This window comes from Trachurus trachurus (genome assembly GCF_905171665.1).
Source record: "Trachurus trachurus genome assembly, chromosome: 6".
Classification (NCBI taxonomy): domain Eukaryota; kingdom Metazoa; phylum Chordata; class Actinopteri; order Carangiformes; family Carangidae; genus Trachurus; species Trachurus trachurus.
In genome coordinates, this window is record NC_139897.1 from 24,549,588 (window position 1) to 24,571,531 (window position 21,944).

General features: G+C 43.3%; 1 protein-coding gene across 1 annotated transcript in view; it reads right to left on the reverse strand.

Annotated features, from left to right (window-relative positions):
* Positions 1-18,698, reverse strand: part of mical3a (microtubule associated monooxygenase, calponin and LIM domain containing 3a) — a 77,895-nt gene extending 59,197 nt beyond the window's left edge. The window contains exon 1 of the mRNA XM_083974241.1: positions 18,546-18,698. The gene's annotated coding sequence lies outside the window, so the exon portion shown is untranslated. The remainder of the gene's footprint in view (positions 1-18,545) is intronic.
* Positions 18,699-21,944: the final 3,246 nt, after the last annotated feature.

Genomic DNA, 21,944 nt, shown 5'->3' on the forward strand with positions numbered 1-21,944 from the left:
TGTAAACACCGTCGCTGCCAGCACTAATAAGTCACACACACAGACATAAATACAATGTGATTTCAAACACAGTCTGATTATAATGAGTACACTGTGCTGTAAATTAATTTTGATCAAAACGAGTGGTGGGCTGTCTGTGTATTGTTATTTTGAGCTTCAGAGAAACTATCCAGGATGCCACAATATTCCTTTTGTTTATTTTCCCTGAATATAATTTGGTTTGTGTCCTGTGATCAAAGCCACAGATTGATGACATGGACAATAAAATGTCCAAAACATTTCATTTCTGTCAACATGTTCTGCTTCTTGTCCACCACACCACTTGACAACCGAGGGTAAAACACTATTTTAAGCGCTGCATGCACATGTAGTAGTACGCTACAAACTGACAGAGTCGAGTCTCCAGCTCAGGGATGACTGATGCTCAGCGGTCCACCTCAGGGACCAACATTAATATCCCGACCTCATCTCCTCATCTCATCCATCAGAAGACTTGGCACGGAGCAGGATGCAAAGTGATCGTTCTTCCTGAGCAGAGGAAACCGTCACATTAATGGATGTTACAAGGAACAACATTAAAGTCAATCAAACCTAAGAGCTGAGTGACCACTCCCACTCCACCGGGCCGCTTCTATAGAAGTTGTTATTTCACCGTTTCCTTTTTACATTAGGACGACTTTCCACTCCTGTCTCTGCTCCTGACAGTTAATGATCACCTTTAAGCGGCCCACTCCTCCTCATTATGCTCATCACTGGGCTGAGTTACATCATGGCCATGATGCTAATTACAGAGCGACGCAGCAGCTGCCTGCAGGGCACAGATACATCATCCTGACAACAAAAGTAGAATAATCAACTCTTATTCCTCTGCTATGTCTTGGTCATCGTGTTTAGGCACAATATTTAGGCTACCAATTAGAAAATCACCATCATCATCATCGTCATCATTTCAGTGAAAATACAGGCTCGTGCTGAGTCTCATTGTTGAACTTTCATTGTTGGGAGTTGTATAAGAAAATGATGAAATGATCAAGAGAATAGGGCGATTATTTTAAATTACACCTCTACTATCGATCCATTATACTGACAGGATCAGTCAGGTCAATTCAGCTCAGTCAATTGACCGAGCATTTCTCAACAACTGACTAATGCTTCAAGCCATTTATTAAGCAAAAATACCAAATATTTGTTGGTTCAAGCTTTGCATATGTTAAGAAATTCAGCTTTTCCACATTTTCTCTTGTTATTTTAAACTTAACATCTTTGGGTTTAAAGTGGAACTATACAGGTCTGGTTGTTTTTTCTATGTTTTGCCCCCAACCCCCTGGCAATGTGATTTTGTTTTCAACAAAGTCATGCAGCAAGAAGCCAATCCATGGCAGGGGATAACGTCATATACATTTTACGATGTGTATATATATTTGTGTAGTTTTATCTGTCATAAACAAGAGATTAGGGATTACAGGGTGTGTTTGTGCCGTGGTGCAGCAGAGACGAGAGCTGGGGCATCGGGTTTCAGCCAAGAGACAAGAGGTGGAAGGCAGAGAGCTTGTGTTCTCCGTATAAGTCATTTAATCGCCACAATTACACTACAGCTGGTTAATTAAAAGGTAAAAATCTTGCATAGTTCCTCTTTAAGACCAAAACCGAGCAGCTTTGGGCAACATTTGCTTACAAGTAAACTTATCCAACTACTGATAAACCGATATTGAAAATGATCATGAGTTGCATCATGCTTTTCGTGCTCCATCAGCAGTAATCCCCCATGTTGTAAATCGTTCTGAGCATTTCCACCATGTCTAATCATCTGTACTTCATTTCATTTCTTCTGGTTCACTTCAACCACTTCAGCTGTTGCCTCGTCTCCGTCATCGTGTCTCTTGTGTTCAGTGGCCACACTTGACTCTCGTGTCTCTCTAAAACACCGACATATTCATCAATCTGTCATCAGACTAGAATAAACCATCTTTCCCCTGGCATCATCACAGCGCTGCTGCTGTGAGCATCATGTGTTTACAGCCCCTCAGAACTTTATTACATGTCGCTGCAGGCAGTGTATCGTTATGACAATGTGACACATCTGTAATTGTCAGAGTTAGAAATAAAGGTTATAATAAAGATAGCAGGCTTCCACTTTCTTGATATTTGATCCGTCTTCACTTTTTCTTGTTAAATCAAAGCATTCAAAGAAGATAAATATGCACATGACCCCTTTTTAAAACACAAACACTAACACAAAAGTGCGACATTCACTCTGTAGTCACAACGTGAGCTTCCTCATCAAAGGTGTCTGAGTGTGTGTGTCTGCCCTGTGCGCCGTTGTGCATAATAATTAAAGCTCAAGTAAGATGCAGGGAAACAAGTCCATTCATAAAATTAGACACTTCAAAGCACCAGACTCTTATTTCTGTCTGAGCACAGAGCCTTTGTCGGTGTAGGGGGGGTGCACATCATTACTGTGTCTGTGTTTGCAAACCATGGCTGGAAATGTGTTGCCTCGAGTCAAAAAACCAACCACCACCATCAGGTAACTTTGCTGATACAGTGGTCGAGGTATGATGATGATGATGATGATATTATGAGAAGTGTTATGTCATGTTATGTCTGAAAACACCAGTGCAGAAAGCGTGTTTGTGTTAACCAGGAAATATAATGACCAGACATGGCAGTAATAAAGGAGCGTTGCTGCACGTCAACATAATGATAATACACATGAGGCTAAAGTCAACAGAGCGGATGAATAGCTGCGTAACGCTGTTTGATATCTGTTATTGTCTGGACATGGTCATTATGAGCCTATGCAAACTAGAACTAGGGATTTATTCTCATGCAGACACACAAATGGAGATAGTTGTGCGTCCTTTTACATCAGCAGACACACACACACACAGTACACAAACATTTTCTCGTCTGAAAGTCGACTTGCTCCTGGCTGAGGCCGACTCCAAACCATCTGGCATTTGAATCACTTCTGCCTCTGACAGTCGGGGCCGTTCGCTGCAGCTGAGCACTTCATCTCCGCTCCCCGCAAAAAAACACTATGCAGATTTCCAGCGACTCCAGTGGCAGATCGGCCTCCGAGCCAATAAACACACAAAAATCCATGTCGTCCTCTCCTAAACGCTAAACAGATTGACACGTTAATGCTCGGCGCGCTGGAAAAACATCATGTTCTCCGTCAAATTCATCACTTGTGCGGTGTCCTCCCGGGACTCAAGAGAGCCGAGATGTGAAGCGCAACATGCGATTGTCGGCCTCAATACAGACCATAAATTCTGACCGCTATATTGCAAGCTACTGGTAATTGATGGATGCCACAAATAGATAATCTCTGCTGCTTTATGCATGTTGGATATATCCAATACCCCTTCAAAATGAACTATTCCCAATCCTTCCATATCCAGACTTTTCCATGTATCTGTGCACTAGAGTCAAAGCAGCCCTAGCTCGCTACCTTCCTGCTGACTACCTGTCTCTGTTAAACTGAAATAGAGCAGCTAAATCCAGCTCCACTTGACCTCAAATGATATAATCTACCAGGCCGGAGTGATGGTGGATCAGAGGTTCTGCTGGTCCCCAGTCTGCTCAGTTGTGCTGCCAAGACAAACCTCATATTTTGCCTAAAATAAAGAGTCGGGGATTAACTCAAATCTGAGCCCATGGTGCATTTCATTTCTGAATCTACTGGCCTATATCAGATTCATTCCAACCATGACAGGGGATTTCAGATGGACTGGTTTCAAAGCAGCAAAATAGCACAGCCAACGAAAAAAGGCACTCAGAATCTCTCTCCGAGGCGACTCACGGGAATATGTGCTGATGACAAAGGGTCTTTCTTTATTTAAAAATTTGTTTATTAGTAACGGCTCCGGGGAGGGGGGGGAGTCTGTGTGTTGTCAAACATGGTCAATTTGAGCTGCCTGCCAGCACTTGCTGCAGCTATTTGATTTAGGAAACCTCTCAAATCCCGACTCGAATGCCACTTCTCCCACCTTCATGCCTTTCGTAACAAGAGCAGAGCAGGCAGCGCCGCAGCTATGCAGCCATAAACGCAGTCAACCACAAAAGGAACGGAGGAAAAATAAAAACTGCAGCGACACTGTAAAGCTCGGCTACTCATTCGTTGGTGCTATCAATAGCACTCTGCTCATTAAAAAAAATCGTCATTTGGCTATCTGTGCCGGTCATTTGCATACTTGACACCGGAGTGTGCAGTGAGATGAAGGCATGTATTTGGTTACTCATACTCTCAGACCCATGCTTGCTTCCCAGGGAACTAGGAAGTGTAATCTGAGCCCAGTAGGCAAACACAGCCAACACAAACCAGTCTCCAAGGCTTAGTCATGACCGGTGAGGAATGGACTGGAGGCATGCGGGAGGGAAGGAGAGGATGCTTCAGAGCGAGGGTGCAAAGACCCGATCAGCTGATTTTCTTGCTAGATATGAAAATCTACAACGTCAATCAAGAGGTTCTGTTTTTTTAACGGCAAACCAAACATCTGAGATGAATTCTTCTGTCTCTCTTCATGCTCCGACATGAAGGATGATGGACAGGAACATAAACAGCCGGGGCCGAGACATAAAAACTAACCTTAAGGCGTCATAACTACATGATCACACATTTAACACAGACGGGCGGCGAACCCACACGGACCGTTTCTCATTCTGTCGGGGGCCATGGGAAACTCTGTTCACTCTGTTTTAAGCTCTTGCTCTCTTCGCCCATATTAATTACAAAGCTAATGTTTAAACTTCAAGAAGCCGCAGAAAACAGAGCGGATTCCAGACGGAGTGTAACAGCCAAGCAAGGCAGCCTGGAAATTTGCAAAGACGTGAAAGAAGAGGCTGGACTTGTGGTTATGATGCTATGATGAATAGTTATAGTTGCAGTAATAGAAGAGGTTGAAATTTCTCTCTGTGTGTGAGAAAACTGCACAAAAAGCTGCAATATTCTGGAGCGAGAGAAGAGGAGGAGGAGAGAGAGGAGGTTAATGCGTTACAAAAACAACACCGTCCCATGCGTTGGTCTGCCAAGTGGACATGGGCCTCGCTTCATTGTTCAACATTTTGAGCTTCATTCTTTCCAGATTTGGCAACAAAAAAAAACTAAAAAAAATCATCTGACTGCCTCAGTTGAAATTATTTCTTGATCAATTCCATCTGACTCCGCCGTAGATCCCGGTGGCAGCTTTTCAAAGCTTCGAGCCCACGACGGGACGAGCAAAGAGTGACACGCAGCCAGCAGTCATCAGCACGGGCCGTAATCCTGTCACATCCACACTTGCTTCCTCTTAATCTCCGACGTGCGTGGGCGCAGCTGTGTGAGCCGTCCGCGTGGTAAACAAGTGGTGGGATGCGTGGGGGTGTGGGGGGGAAAGTGGAGTGAGAGAGATGAGATGAGAGCTATACCAGGAGGAGGACGGCAAGTTGGATGCTTTGACATTTCTCCAAGGCTTGAAACATCCTCGCAGTTGGCCTGGTGACAGCCTGTCAGAGGGAAGCGAGGCAGCTGCAGCAAAACAACAACTAAACCCCGGCGTGTTGCACCCAGTCCAGTCACACCGAGGAGGAGGAGAGCACTCCACTCAAGTGACCCAGGATACCTAATAGGATGTGTAAACTGAGAGAGCAGGTATACAAAACACCCTAACCTCCTTGGTATGAGGTTTAGCCAGTGAATGCATAGCTACCACTGCAACTCAGTGTTGGAAAAAGAGCTGCAACAATTAATTGATTAATTGCACGATCGGTTTGAGTAGTTTTTTAAGAAAAAATGTCCAAATTCTCTGATTTCAGCTTCTTAAATGTGAATATTTCTGGTTTCTTTATTCCTTTATGACAATAAACGGAGTATCTCTTTGGTTTGTGGACAAAACAAGACATTTGAGGACGTTGTCTTGTGGTTTGGGAAACACTGGTTGACATTTTTCAACATTTTTTAACATTTTATTGGCCAAACAACTAATCAATTAATCGTTGACATAATCAACAGCCAAATCGATAATGAAAATAATCCTGAGTTGCAGCCCTAATGAAAGCAACAAAATCTTATTATTTGCATTTTTGAACAGTTACATTCACTGCTGCATTTGTCTCCTTCTTAAATTCAATCGAGTTTGTTCAAATGAAATGAAACACAGCTGTATTTTCATTTATGATAACCAAAGAAAAAATTCCCCCAATCATTTCTGTAAATATGCCCCCAAGGTGAAAACAAGGTCTAGATTGCTCACATATGCACATCAAACAGACAGTAGCGTGAGAATATGCAAGCGAGGCTCTCTCCGTCTCGTCCCAGCCCAACGCTGCTGCTCAGTCATTTCATCTCCCTCTCGCCAGTTCCACTAAATAGTTGAGCAGCACACCCAGGACCAGAGGAAGGTCAGCCTTCCTGTGTGAACGGCGCAGAGCTGCAGGCTCATCCAGTAGGACGGTAAGTGAACACCCACACAAGAGCATGAAGCATTAGATTTACAGGAGAAAGCACAAAAACAGAGTTCCTCCCATATTACACTTTCATCCCTGTCACAGCGTTACAAGTTGCAGGTGGTCGCGCAACCGAGGCAGTTTTGGCAGTCGGTCCATAGATTACACCAAACACTTGATGAAAACTCCAATACTTGGCTATAAGTCATGTTTCAGTAAATAAACCAAGATGAGGGATGAGGAGATGTATTAACTGAGGAGGGAGGAGGAAGGGGGAAAGTAAATAGACCCCAAAATGGTTCCAATTAAATCCAGCGTGAGAAATCCCCCAAATCTTTCAATAAATGACAGCGGGTGAGTCAAGTGGAGCTGCATTAAAAACAAAACAATAAAGACTCATTATTTTATCTCACATCAAACTTTCAAGGATTTCATGTCCCAGTCCAAACACTCCATCAAGTCTGTTTCAAAGCTCTTACAACTTTATTAGTCCTTCATTTTCAAACGGAGGAGTCCCTAAAAATTTTGTCAATTGACCACAACAGTATCTATAGTATATTCAATAATAGGGATGCACTATAACTCTTTTTTCCACCAATACTGATAACCAATAACTTTCTGCTTCTAATAACCAATGCTGATGCCAATAACCGATAACATCTTTAAGGTTAAGAAAGGCTAAGAGATGTAGTGAGTGAAGATGAGTTGAACATTGTCTCTGACTTAACACAATAATATAACCAACCTCATCACAACAAAAACAAAAACAGTTTTGACTGTTCAAAAATCAACATGTATTATTGTTTCAAATCAACTTAGGGGGCAAACCGACTCAAAAATGTATTATTATCATTATCATTATCATTATCAGAGGCATTGGTGTATCTTGACCACTAATAATTATCTGTATCGATAGTTATTGCGCACCCCCAAATAATATCATTCATGATGCTTAAATAATATCCATGTAAATGGGCTTATTTCAGGCATGAGTACAGTCCTTATTCTAAAGACCACTCAGTTTGCACTGGAGTGACTGTTTTAAAAAGGAAAATAGCTGAAATGCCACAGTAAAAAAAAGTGAAGTTTGTTATTTAAAGAGAAGTTGCACTGAAGTCCTGAAGTGATGTGACAAACAGGTTCTGGACCAGAGGCCAAAACTAACACCTACCTACGCTCACATAATGCATCTCATATCCTGAGCTGTAGCTGGTGAAGCTGTACAGAACTGATGGGCAGATGGTGCTTCATTTCATAAAGCAACAAGACTTAATGTGTAAACATATGACATAATGTCTAAAGTCAGCTTCAGAGGAACTGATGGGTGTAAGTTACAGTAGCTGTAGTTTCCTCTACCTCCAGTCTCTACTCTAAACTTAGGCCCCGTCCAGACGAAGACACGGCTTCACCGAATCCGATCTTTTTCTTAATCGTTTTGAAAAAAATCTCCGTAAACACGGCATCGTTTTCAGAAATATCTGCGTCCACACGATCACCTGAAAACGACCCAAAACGCTGTAGTACCTACATACTGCAGGCGTGTGTGGAGCGTGTGTGGCGCTGCCACACATAAACACAGCTAAAAAACAGCTGAAGAAGACGGGAAGTCCCCGCTGTAATTCAATAGAAGAAGTCCCCCGCTGTATTCAAACTCAAACATGGATTAAATGTTGACAGGGGAGTCGTGTCAGAGTAAATATGATGATCAGTGATGATTAAACAGACGCGATTCAGCCGCAGCATCTGAGCGACGCGACGTTAGTCGGCCGTTGTTGTTGTTACGTTACGTGCATAGACTGTCAGTGTGCAGCAGCTGCTGCAGCGGTGTGTGTGTGTGTGTCTCAGGTTACAGGTAGAGCGGCGGGGGGCATGACATCATCGTTTCAGAAAAAATCCGTATTGGCCGTCCAGATGGATACGCTGGGGCGGCGTTTTCAAATTTTCCCACTCTGGGACCCGTTTTCAAAAAATACCGTTTTCACCCCCTGAAAACGCCGGATCCGTGTGGACGCGAGGCCAATCCGATAAAGTATTTATCCGGATTCGAAAAAAACGAATTCGTCTGGACGGGGCCTAAGATGTTCTTCTCAGCATGTTTTCTGCAGCTCTTCCCACCTTGTGGCTGAGAGGCTGCAGTCTCAGACAGTTCACCCTCCCTGAAGCAGGTGTCAGCTCAGCATCCGTCTGCAGTATAATTAAGCAGGTAAAGGCCTCATGGGGGCGGGGGCACAACACACAACACAAGCCCTCCAATTAACTTCCTAACTGATTTTACAGTGATGAGATGACTTGCCTTCTGCTCGTCATAGTTGCTATGGAAGTGAGAACCATTTGTATGAAAACACCCCCCCCACCCTGCTTTACAAATTGCTACATCCAAGGCCTCCACCACCCAGATGGAGAAAAGGCACGGAGAAGACCGGCGGCCGGGGCCCTTGAAGAATTGTTCGCATTCTTGTGGGAAAGAAGAACATTTAGTCTGCTTGTTTCTCCATCAGGCCTGCCAGAGAAGAATCCGTCTCTTGTCCAGCAGAGACGGAGATAACACGGCCCAGACTCGTCCGCACACAAGCAGCAGAGCAGTGAATGTGAAATATGATGTGGTCTCCAGAGGGATGACCGCTTGAAAGGGGCCTCGCAGCTATAGGCTGAGCAGCTGTTAGACGCTTCCTCCAGCCCATTAGCTGAAAAGCTGTTATATAGGTTTCAGAAAATAAAGCTTTGTCTGGAAAAAAAAGACCTGGTTACAGTACAGCTATCAGTTGGTAACAGTTACACCCTTGGGTGCAAAGTATAGAGAGCTTGTACAGGTGTCAGCAGACAGAAATCAAGGACAGAAAATACATACAAACTAACAGCATCAGTAGACTAATTACACAGCAAATGCAGCAACACCATAGCCAATAAGGCGCGAATAAAGGATGTATGTAGTTCTGAATGACTGCCCTCACTTCCTGGGCACTATTCAAAAAGTATTTATGGAAATACTAATATTTATAAAAAATACCAACCAAAACAAAGCTGACCTTCATGTGTTTCAGCACCCACAGAGAACGACTGTCAGCAGTTTAAACAAAGACAGCAAAGACAAATACAGAGTTGTGTGACTAAAGGTTATATTTGAACTATAAAAGGTCTTTGTCTAGCCCTGTGTTTACAAAGCTGGTTATACATTTTAGAGGTCGACCGATTCATCGGTTTGGCGGATTAATCGGCCCCGATAAGACGTTTTACAAACTATCGTAATTAACGGAAAATGGCCCCGATAGTGGCCGATGGCTGTTTTTTTTTTTTTTTCCCCCGCAGCGCCGTGAACTGTGATCACTGAGGGGCGGGGCTGCTCTGCACACACAGCGCGCATAGGGGAGGGAGGGGGGGGAGAGAGAGAGAGAGGGAGCGTGAGCAGCGCAGCGGCAGCAGAGAGAGGAGAAGGAGGTGGAGACAACACGCGTCACTGTAAGTGTATTTAAACCTTCACAAGTTGAAAGTGAACAGACATAACCTCCTTGGTGGAGTACCACCTGTTCAACAAGCATAAACGTGCATCATATTTCAGCATAAACAGCGACATTTCCACCGCAAGTTTTACGCAACCACACAACACGCTAAAAGAAAGCTGTCTCTGTGTAGTCTGTTCATCTTAGTTTGCCATGAATCTTAAAATTTGGCAATTTCTTGTAAACTTTAGCCGCTGGCTGAGACAAATCAGCCCCCCCCCCTCGATTTTTCCCCCCCAGATATTATGGAGGTTATAGGCTAGTGACTTTGCTGTTGGAAACTTTACTGTTGCTGCAGTGGGTTAGCTAGGCTATATTTGGAAATGAATTCCGAATTTATTCTTTTAAAAAAGATAGCCTAATTAAAAAAAACAAACCATTCTTTAGTAGTGATAAAGAGCAGGTGTTTAGACTGATGTTCAGTATATCCATTTACCGTAGGTGTTTATTATTACATTGAGACTGATGTTACATTGAGACTGATGTTCAGTTATGCAGATTTATTTATTTCGGTATTTATTTATATCCAGTTCAAGATTTATATATTTATTTTGGTATTTATTACTTTGAGTTTGATGTTCACTTTGCGATTTTATACATTTGGATATTTATTAGCTGTTCAGTAAAGCAGTTGCTGCTAATAAAGTCAGAGATTGTGAATTTCCAACAGTGTTGAATTTTTTCGGGGGGGGGGGCGGTATCGGCCGATTAATCGGCTATCGGCTTTTTCCTGCTCCAAACTATCGTTATTATATCGGCCTTTAAAAATCCACTATCGGTCGACCTCTAATACATTTATAGTTTAAAGATATTTACATTGATATCAGGGGTAAAAAGAAAAAGCTTTACATTTGCTGTAACCTAGGTTTATAGGGTTTGGCCTGGAAATGATTACAGTATGTTTAGGTTTGTTTGTTACGGCCGGAAGGGGTTCGGCCTTGTGTGTGTCTGTGTCTTTCTCTCCCCCTCCTTGTTCTCCCACAGCTCCACCCAGGTCCCAATCAGCGAAACGAGGCTCACCTGGTCCACTGAGCTAAATACCCTGCAGCTGACACCAGAGGGTGGGCTTGCCTGCCTCCCATCGTGGCTTTCTGTTTTAGTTTGTAGTGTTTGTTTGTATCACTTCTATGTTTTTGTATTAAATCTCTTTTAGTTAAGTTAGTGCCTTTGTGTTTGGTTTGGGTCATTGTCTTGGGTCCGTTGTTATGCTCCTGGGCCGACAAAGTACTGGGGCGTAACAATTGGGGGCTCGTCCGGAATCTGAACAACCATGAGGTGAAGTGAAGGTTTGTAGCTGTTGTGTGAGGTAGTAATCTTCTTTCAAGATGGTTTGTGATTTAATTGCCTGTCTGTGTTTACTTGAGAGTTCCCTGTAAGGTAGTCGTCGGGCAGAGAGAGACTCTTGCCACTTTGTTGTTTTGCCTTTCTTATTTTTGGTGGTGAAACCTGGGTGTGGGTACGTTTTCTGTCCATTGTTCACTTGCAGAGTTCAACGTTTAAAGAAGCCTCCCGGGAAGCCACTGAAGACTAGATAGTTAACCACATTACAGGGTGCCTCTCCACAACGTCACTCTTTAGCAGAGTTGCACAGCAGTGTAATCACAATCTCTTGTGGGTTGACTCTACTTCTACCTCTAGTTACGTCTGGATTCTGTGTGAAATAATAACAGTAACTTTTGGGGTGTGACTTTTTGTGTGGTACCTGCACAGTGCGTTCGTTGGGTCGTTCGGTTGCAGCTTAGGTGTAAGTTGGCAACATTTTGTGTAGCAGTGGCTACTGTGTGACCTCTTTTGTGTTGTGCTGTTGCAGTCCACTTTTCGGTTGAGTCACTTGTGTATGTTACTGTTTACTTAGTTGTGGCTTCGTTGGACCTCGTGTGTGTCTCTCCATAGATCAGTGGATCTTTGTGTGATGGAGTTGACTTGGTGAATTATAAGGTCTGTGTCTGTTGGTTAATGGCAGACTGCTTGGTGGCCATTTTGTGTCGTGGCAGTTCAATTTGTTCGGGTCTTTGTGTGTTGATAGACAGCAACTTGAGTGACCCTTTAGGTTGTGGCTGTGCTCGATTTTGTGTTTGGTCACCTGCAGTGTTTCGTAAGTTTACCTTCGTTTCGTAGTTTCCCTCATGGTGGTAGCCATTTTTGTATCTGGTGGGAGTGGCACCCACTTGCATGGCTACTGTTTGGCTGCTCACTCTTTAAATCGAGTGGCAGTGTGTTGGTTGGCCTTCTTGTGTATTTTGATCTTGTTGGATCCACTTTGACTTTTTCGTTTGTCCTGACCGCAGTCCCAGGGTTTATTTTTGATAAATGTGTTTATTGGTGTTGAGGCCAGGTTCAGTCATCCTTTTTTTTTATATAGATAAAAAATATTAGATTTAGATATTGCAATGAATAACTAGTACGGTGTTTTGATGTAACATGATTATTTATTCATTGTCTTAAGGGAGGGGGTGTTACGGCCGGAAGGGGTTCGGCCTTGTGTGTGTCTGTGTCTTTCTCTCCCCCTCCTTGTTCTCCCACAGCTCCACCCAGGTCCCAATCAGCGAAACGAGGCTCACCTGGTCCACTGAGCTAAATACCCTGCAGCTGACACCAGAGGGTGGGGGCAGTGCTGGGGACTGCTCGGCTTGCCTGCCTCCCATCGTGGCTTTCTGTTTTAGTTTGTAGTGTTTGTTTGTATCACTTCTATGTTTTTGTATTAAATCTCTTTTAGTTAAGTTAGTGCCTTGTGTTTGGTTTGGGTCATTGTCTTGGGTCCGTTGTTATGCTCCTCTGGGCCGACAAAGTACTGGGGCGTAACAGGGGATGATGAAGATATCACATTATAGAGTTAGCCACAAAAAAGCTAAGTCTTCTTCTCACTATTTAGCTTATTGAGATACTTCCCATGTGATGAGAAGACGACCTAGTCTCCATGATGTCATCCACAGGTTTCTGATGAGGGACATTTAAAAAAAAAAAAAAAAAAGGTAAACATACGCTTAACTATAGGGCTGTAGCCTGTGACAATCATGAATTGTGACAGAAATAATTGCAATTTGGGGTTAAACTGTCTTTTTCTGATCAATTTATGCCACTTTTATCGTATAAGCCTAAACATACTCATGTGCCATTAAACCATGGCAGAAGAAGACGGGGCATAACGTGATGTCATAAAGAGCGTAAAACGACATGGCGATAGTGATGGAAATATGACATTTCCGTTCCAGCTGTTTTTATACATATGAATGGAAACCATTTTAACGATTATGCAAAAATGATTGTGTCCTGCTCAAGTAATTGCGATCAGATGATTATGTAATAATTTTGACAGGCCTACGCTCAATATTAGCATCATTAACACAGCCGGCTGTCTGGGAATCTACGGTGGCTGTATTGCTATCCTCAACACTGGCTGAATTCAAAACAAAATGGTCTGACTGCTAAATCTCATATTTAATATTATCTCCTCGCAATCAGAAACAAGTTTTGTGCCCAGACAGATAGTCATTTTAGGGTTTGATAGTTTTTTCCTGCTGGAAATGTTTGATGACTGAGCCATTTGTGGGGCATGAACCCCAACAACGAGCTCCAACAAGGACTGAAAACTTCAGTGACCACTTCTGTTGTTTTTCTATAAGAAAAAATGTATACTTTACTCTTTGTAAATGTTTTAATACAATTGTATCCGCAAAACCCAATAACAAAATTTGAAAAGAAAAACCCTGCAGAGCTGATGGAACCTACAAAGTCGGCTGATAATTTTCTATGGGCTCATCAATCAACTGGTCATAAAAACAACATTGGTCTGTGGCTGAAAGGTCACAGGGGGAATCTGATAACATTTTGTAAGTGATAACAATTAAAGCAGATATCAGTGGAATGTTTTTGTTAATATAAGTCCTAAATAGTCCTATTTTCCGTCAGCAATCACTTACATGAAGTATTTCAGCCTAAACACGAGTCTCTCCGTCACTCTGCTCTGCTGTAACCTGAGGAGAAAATTTTCCTTGTGGGATACAAGTGTTATCCAATGAGGAGAGAGAACGGCATGAAGGGCTGTGTGTGCAGCCAAGGGATGCGCGTGAATGTGGTGACGTAGCACGAGGACCAATTGATGCCTGACAAGGGCGGGGGCTGCTAACTCATGGTGCGTTCAAAGAAACTCGTACTTTGTGTTTTTCCTTCCTGTGAAGTCATACCAGTTCGATCTGGTACGAGTTCACGGGTCGGAAGTTACGAGTGGCCGTTATAGGGAACTTTCACAGACAACAGGATGGTAAAAACACGAGCTACGGGTTACCTGGAACGCTACCAAGTCGTAGTTGTGACTTGAAGCTGTAACTTACGGTTTCAAAAGCCTGCCTTGAACGCAGCATTAGCCGAAACGGCCGTGAAGCTGATATCTGCTTTAAAGTTGGATTTAGCAGGAACATTTGCCTGCAATAATCTGGACAACTCTTTCCCTGGAAGCTTGATGTGAGACACGACAAATAACACGTACAGGATGAACTTTATGAGCTGCGTTTTCCAGCTGCACTGTTGTAAACTTTGCTAAACTTGAAAATGATATCTCCTCCTGAGTCCTCTGAACACCAGTGTTTCACATATATTTTAGCCTTTGGTAATAAGTATCATTCATCACGCAAAGAGAGAGAGAGGAGAAAGAAAGAAAAAAAAAAGATTACGCAGCACTGCTACAGTTTCAAGGGTCAGTACACTGGCAAAATGTAAACAGTCTGACCGACCTGGGCTCAGGAATGCATTTGTCATACTGACCTACTTCTGACCTGCAAGGTAGAAGAAGAAGTTAAGTCTTTAATCCGGAGCTGTGAGAAATCACTAAAGCCAATGGACTGGGGCCATACTTGTAAGTCACACGCAAAACTTCGACCGGTGGCTTTTTGTTGTCGGTCTTCAAAATCTGATCGGCATTAACCCACATTCAAAACTTTTTTCTGTAGCGGTCAGATTAAGATTAAGATACATTTCAAAAACAACAATCCTAACAACCTTAGGAAAAGCAAAGGAGCAGGTGTTGGGTTTATACCTCAGAGTTTTTAGATAACTTTAATGATACTTTATTGGCTTCTACCAGGTTGTTTACAGTACTTTTACAACGTGCGACTGACTCAACGCTCAGGAATACGCTAATCGTTATGACCTCATTCAGCAAAAAGGCCACGGCAGAAAGAGTTACGTGGAAAGTGTCCTTCCTTCAGTACACTCATTTCCTTACAGTGAGTGGCCGGCCGCTGCAATACACAACCCTCCAACAGTTAACAACAGGCCGTTAACATCTAGTTACCGACACGTCTCCTTTTAAGGCCGTGCTGCAGACCAGACCAGACCAGCTCCGATGAGCTCGCTGGGCCCAACAACAAGGTTCTGATGATTCAACCACACAAACGGACTTCTGGGTAAAACACAAAAAACAAAAACCTGACAGTTGGGACACATCCATCTGTTAATGCCAGAGCAGACGCTGCCTTCACAGGGCTTCCTTCCTTCTGTTTCACCCAGCTCTGTTTCCACATCCACGCTACTGTGGAGAATCAGAGGAGGACGGGGGGGCAAGAATGTGGTTGGAATATCCGCGGAATAAAGTTGGAATATCACTGTAATAAGGTCAGAATGTCACATGAATAAAGTCGGAATATAACAGGAGGAATATAGTCTGAAAATCTTGGGAATAAAGTTGGAATGTCATGGGAATTAGGTGGGAATATCATGGAAATACATTCATTCGGATGGTCAGGGGAATATGGTTGGAATATCACAGGAATACAGGCAGAAAATCAGGGGATTAAAGTCGGAATACTACGGGAATATGGTTGGAATATCAGGGGAGTACGTTAGAAATTTCACTGGAAAACTGTATGAATATCACGGCAAAGTAGGAATATCATGGTAATATGATTTGAATATTATAGGAATAAAGCAGAATATCACGGCAATACGGCCAGAATATGAAGGGAATATGTTCGGAATTATGCTGGAATATAGTAAATTGGAGTATCATCAAAGGAAAGTTGAAATATTAAGGAAATAAAGTCGGAATATCACGGGAATATAGACAGAATATTATGGGAATACTTTCAAAATCGCATGGGCATAAAGTTGGGGTATCATGGGGGTAAGGTAGAAATATCACAGGAATAAAGTCGGAAGCACAGGAGCACAGTAATAATAATATCACAAGGGTAAAGCTGGAATATCATGGATGTATAGTTGGGAAAAAAAACTTTGAAGGGAATAAAATCAGCCAGAGCCAGTCAGGACCAGAACCAGTCAGGAACTGAGTCCGTACCGCTAAGTGACAGTCAGTAAGAGGTCACCGTGACTCAGCCTCGCCCCGTCCCTCTGCACATCCTCACACTTCCACAGATACAACTGTACATTGATAAAAACGTCATTGTCAGTGACGACGTCAAATCTGACTCATGCATTTTATGCCGGACAGTTTCAGGACAGTGCGTGAGTCGTCTTAGCCTCCGTAACCTCACTTGTCTCAAGAACATGGAATAATAAAGAAACATGACTCATCGGTATAAATAAACTGAAGCATCCAGAGTTGTATTCGTGTTTGTTTTTAGCAGAAAACACAGTGAACTGCTTAACTAGGTCAGGGCAGATGGATATAATCTTACAGAAAACAAACAAATGTTATTCATAAACCAACATGGATTTGTTTGTGTTTTCTTTTTGTAAATCCGCTGAATTTACTACAAAATCACAGGGACACAAAAGTCCTTGAAATCCACGCCAGCCATAAATCTGATTTTGATTAGTTTTCATTTGCAACACTGCACACAAAGACTAATCTCTATATTTCATTATAATAAAAAGTCCTATGCTACAGTATCACATCAAGCTAATTTCACTCAAAATTAGATTCTGATGGGATTTCTTTGATTTGTCACTTGTGTGCAGTTTTTTGAATGAAGACTTTATAAAGTTAAATAAACTTGGAAAAGTGGGTTTGTGCTCCAGGAAACTGAAAAACATACAACTCTGTCCCTATTGGACTGTGTTGACAAATGTTGCAGAGGATGCTGCAGACTACAGGTTGACCCAGCTCCTCTCCACAAAGCCAGACTGCAGGCTTCTTCAGGTCTCAACTGTGCTGAGTCAGCCACCAAACAAACACCCTCCTCCTTCTCTTCCCTCAGATCCTGATGTCTAAAGAGAGACAAACTGTGAGTTATGATGACACACACAACTCAACAGAGGCTGAACATCCCCAATTAACGTCTGCCTGACCCCGCACCGCCCCGTGACCTCAGAGAAGACGTCTCAAGTCTAGTCTCAAGCATTACTGGAGCCTCTGCTGCGGCTGGTAAAAGGGAGGGCGGATGAAAAAACAAGAGAAAAAGGTCAGTAGTATCGCTGATCGATACAGCAAATGCTCCATCACTCAACTGAGGCAGGAGAAGAGTCTTTGTCCAGGGGAAATGTCTGTCAGGTCAGGACTTTACCGCTCCATTTAGCCACAGACTGACTTTTGTTGCCGTGTAGTTGACGTACGGCCCCAATCTGGGTCAGACGGAGTAATATGGTATTGTTATTATTGTTGAGGTCAGTGCACAGTCAACCAACAAGACCAAAAGCAGAAGAATCAAACTAAAACATGAATCACTGAAGGGGCGGGCGCGTAGAAATGGAGTGACTTGCCTGTTACACAAGGGTCAGACTTTGATGGGACGAAAGAAATATGGCTGTGTGCTTTGAAACAGATTCTGTAAGCAGCAAGATGACCTTCCTTTGTATCAAACACGTGCACAATCCAGTTTCTGACAATGAAAACAAGGAGCTATATATTAAACAGACAGAGGAGAAAATAGAAACCATCCCCTCACTTTGTCCTCTACAGGAAATCTCTAATGCATCAGAGGGACAGACAGACACCTGTTGTATTTTGCTGCATCCCAACACAACATGGTGTCAAATTTCTGTCATAAAGAAAACAACAACTATAAGAACAGATATTCATATAATTGGCTTATATCAATTAGGCTATCTGCTTTGTTTTTACCTTTCTAGTCAAGTTGTATATGCTGCTGCAGAAAACATGGAGTCAAACATCCAGGAAGTTTAAACAAATAAAAACTCAGGTGTGTGCATGATGCATAGGCTCCTGTACATGAGCTACTATGTGACCTTGCGCCTATTCAAGAATATCCAATTGGGGCAAACACACTTAGGACTACATAGTTATTATGGTTCAGTATGAGGATATCTGCGTGTAATCGATCAGGAGCTTGTGTTGCCACCATGCAGCACATTCCACAGGCTGTCTGTCCCATCTGAGCTGTAACAGGCTGAGACATTAACTAAGGTGGTGGTGGTGGTGGTGTTGGTGTGGGGGGGTTGGCAGCCAGCAGATGACCGCTGCTGATGCACCATTAGAGCTACAACAATTGTGCGTGTACAATGCAAATGAAACAAGCCTGATTTATCGCCGTGGCCGAGTAGTTAAATCGCCAGTTGCTCTATTAAAACCACCGGACCGTGACATTCCCCCCAACGTGCAGCAAGCAGAGAGAGGTAGACCTGTGTTCAAGTCCGCGGATCTCAGGGTAACGTTAAAAAATGCACCGCGTTTTGTAAAAGCGGTCGGAGACTTGTTCTCCTTCTCACCTTTGAATCCTGCGAGTTTATAATCCACTAGCGAATCGCCCGCCGAGTGGATCCATGTCCGATCGTTGACGTAGATGTCCTCGTTATGAAAAGGAAAAAAAATCCACAGTAAACTGCTCTATTATTCAACGGGCAGTGCTGGTTCAGGCCGGAGCAGGGAGCCACAGCACACACACAGCGGAGGAGAAGGCGCAACTTGAAACTGACAGAGAGGGATCGGACCGAACCATGTGAACGACAAGGAGGGGTGAGCGAGCGGGTCTAAAAATAACAACACGACACCGAAGCGTCGCGTACATCTCAGTTTCACCGTAATTCACACTAAATAGATATTAAATTTAAATCATTTGTATGTAATTCAGACAAACTTGTAAAAGGTTATCGTTTGTTTGACTTCCTTCGTCAATGTTCGCTGTGCTGCCCCCGCTACGACTTGGAGTGAGCCTGCGTGTTTTAACTCAGTTTAATCCGATTGGTCTCTTCCAACGTGACGCAGCAGTCCTGGTGCCTTCACGTGGTGTCAGAAACATTAGACTGCTTTACACAACAGGGGAAGACGGGCGGGATTTTACATGATAGAGATGAATAGCAGAGATACATTTTGAAATTCCCTTTTTACTGTAGGGGGATTCAGACAAACCTGGTGTGTGACAGGACGGCTGTAGTATACACTGACTTGACTTAAAATGAGACGTTTAAAGTGGAAAATGTCAACAACTGATGGCCCTAAAGGATGCTTACTGATACTAATAGACCATGCAAATGATAGGTATTAATAGGCCCCAATTGCACAGAACAGGGGGTGATAAGAGATACTATGAAAACAATGACATATAGGCTATATCATTGAACGTTAGTCTCGTTGGGACCATAGACTGTACGGTTGGGACTTAAAGTCTGCATACGATAGTCACATACTGTATTTGTTTAAGTGAATTATCAGAGTTAATTCAATGAGCAGCCCCCACTGATTCGCATGACCCCTGTACGAGGAAGCCACAATGAAAGACGGAAGCATTTTTCTAATTGGTGGCGTGACATAAAGTAATACCATGTAATTTCTCAGCCTCCACAAGTCTGCTGTGTCTTTTTCTGCAAGTAGCGTTTCCCCATATGGAAACAAGAAAAATATCATTCCCACTAAATTCCAAAGCACATTTGTTTGTTTTCTAACAAAGCATAGACATGGATTGTGACGTTGGTTTTAGAGGAGCTGAAGCTTGACTTGGTGGAAAACCACTCAAGATTACAACTTGGGAAAATTATAACTTTCAAACAATCACTTTCAAACGGCAAGGCTTCACATGGAAAACAGTATAGCTGAGTCTCCGGCTGCTTCCCACAGACAGAAATATGCATCCCTGATATGCTGCTTTGTTCCGTCTCAATCACACCACAATCCAAGACGTCTCCTCGCACAACAAAAAACACACTGTGTACGTCAGTGAGCTGGCAATCCATGGTAGCAAATCTGAAGAACCTATAAAAAGCTGTAATTATTACCCTGAGTGTCTTGAATGATTCAAAAGAAAGGTCAACGACATGCAGGCCCTCAGTTAAACCCGCTCAGCTATGAAAGTAACTGCTGCTTCACACTGGCACAACAGCTGGATCACAGCTAACAACAACGGTGCAATCTCAAAATATGACTACTTAAGATAATGTTTGTGCACTTTGATTAGAAACCGGCTTTTATCTAGAGTTACACTGAGCACAACACTATGCTGAGCCTCTTGCACTGCTATGCTGCAAGAGGGAACCCTCCTGCCACTATCAGCTCTCTGCAGATTACCGAGTCTGTCTCTTGCTCTTCAGCCTCCAGCAAGGCGGACACCTTCTTGACACCTCCTGTCACCGGACAGATATAGGCCTGTGTGGCTGGTTTTTCAGAGCAACACTGAGAAAAACAAGGCATTCACTGTTGAAATCCCAACTCAAAACACATTCAGCTTGAATGCAGCCACATGGAAGCATTGGTATTACTCTTTTTTTTTGTGATTCAAAAGTCATCTGTAAAAAAACAAAACAAAAAAAGCACATGTTCTGCCTCCGTATTTGTGTAACAGAGACTAGGAAAAAGTACAGGAATATTTAATAGGATTACAGATAAGAGCTAGAGATGTATAATTGGAAGTAAACATATAAAGGATAATATAATGTTGCAGCTGTGTATCATTTCTAAGAAGTAAACAAAGATCTATTGTCTTAGGTTTATGTGCATAATAAAAGTGTAGCTCTATCTTTTGTTATTGGAAACAGTGATGTTGCACCACAGCTTTCACATTATATTGTAACACTAATACAGTTCAAAGCTATGGTGATTTAAAACACAAACATTTCAGCTGTGGGAGGTTTTGCAGCAGCGCTTCCTTCCACCACAAGGACACATGAGGTCTCCAGTCAGAACACGCTGCCCTAGTTGGATTTGCACAGATTTGCTAATTAAACAAACCACAGGGGGACACAGGATGTCAAAATGAAAGAAAAAAAGGAAGACAGACCAGGAGGAGAAAGCAAAGAGGATGAAAAAAAAAGGGCTGTGATTATGAGTCAGGAGCTGAATGGCTTGCTGCCCGATCACAATACATCAGAGAGAGTTTCGCCACATTATGAAAACGCCTCTAATTGTGCTGCTGAGCACCTTGGTTCCCACCGCACCTCTGTTCACCGCTGAGGCTTGTCATCGGCCATTCATTGAAGGAACAGTGGGAGCTAAATGAAGCGTGCACACAACGGGGTTGTCTAGCTAAGGTGAGGCAAGCTGCACATTCTCAGCATAACAAAGGAATTACACATGATGTCATCTCCGAAAATCTTCAAAGGCATCTGCCATGTCACATTATCAAACACAGATGACAATGGACGGCATCGAATTCCCATTCATTCGCATGTGATGAAGCTGATGAAGCAGGATAATAAAGGTTAAGTACTCACTGTACTGAGGGCAGACAGGCAGGGGCTGATGGTCCAAAAGGTAAAATATTCCTCTGGCTGGGATCTGTTCTCTGTCTGTTTTCCTCCCTCCCTTTTTTTTCTCCCCCTCTTCTCTTTCTGCCTCTCCTCCCGCCTTCTTCTTCTTCTTCTTCCCCTCCTCTTTCTTCAACACCACCACCACAGCAAGATGCTGCCTGGACCAGTGCTCGTTGTCATGGTAACCGAGACTAGGGGGGGGGGGGGGGGGGGGGGGGGTTTCACGTGACCGGAGCTCCCTGGGCTCTGATTGGACGGATGCGCTGAAGTAAAGGGAGGGAGGGAGGGATTCAGGGGGGTGCAGGGTGGTGATGTCACGTACCCACCGGTTCCCAAGTGGGAGGGATCCTCTGTCAGGCCGCCTGCAAACACACACACACAGACACAATGGGCGGCTTCTCTTTTTTTTCCTTTAAGGTGGGGCTGAGC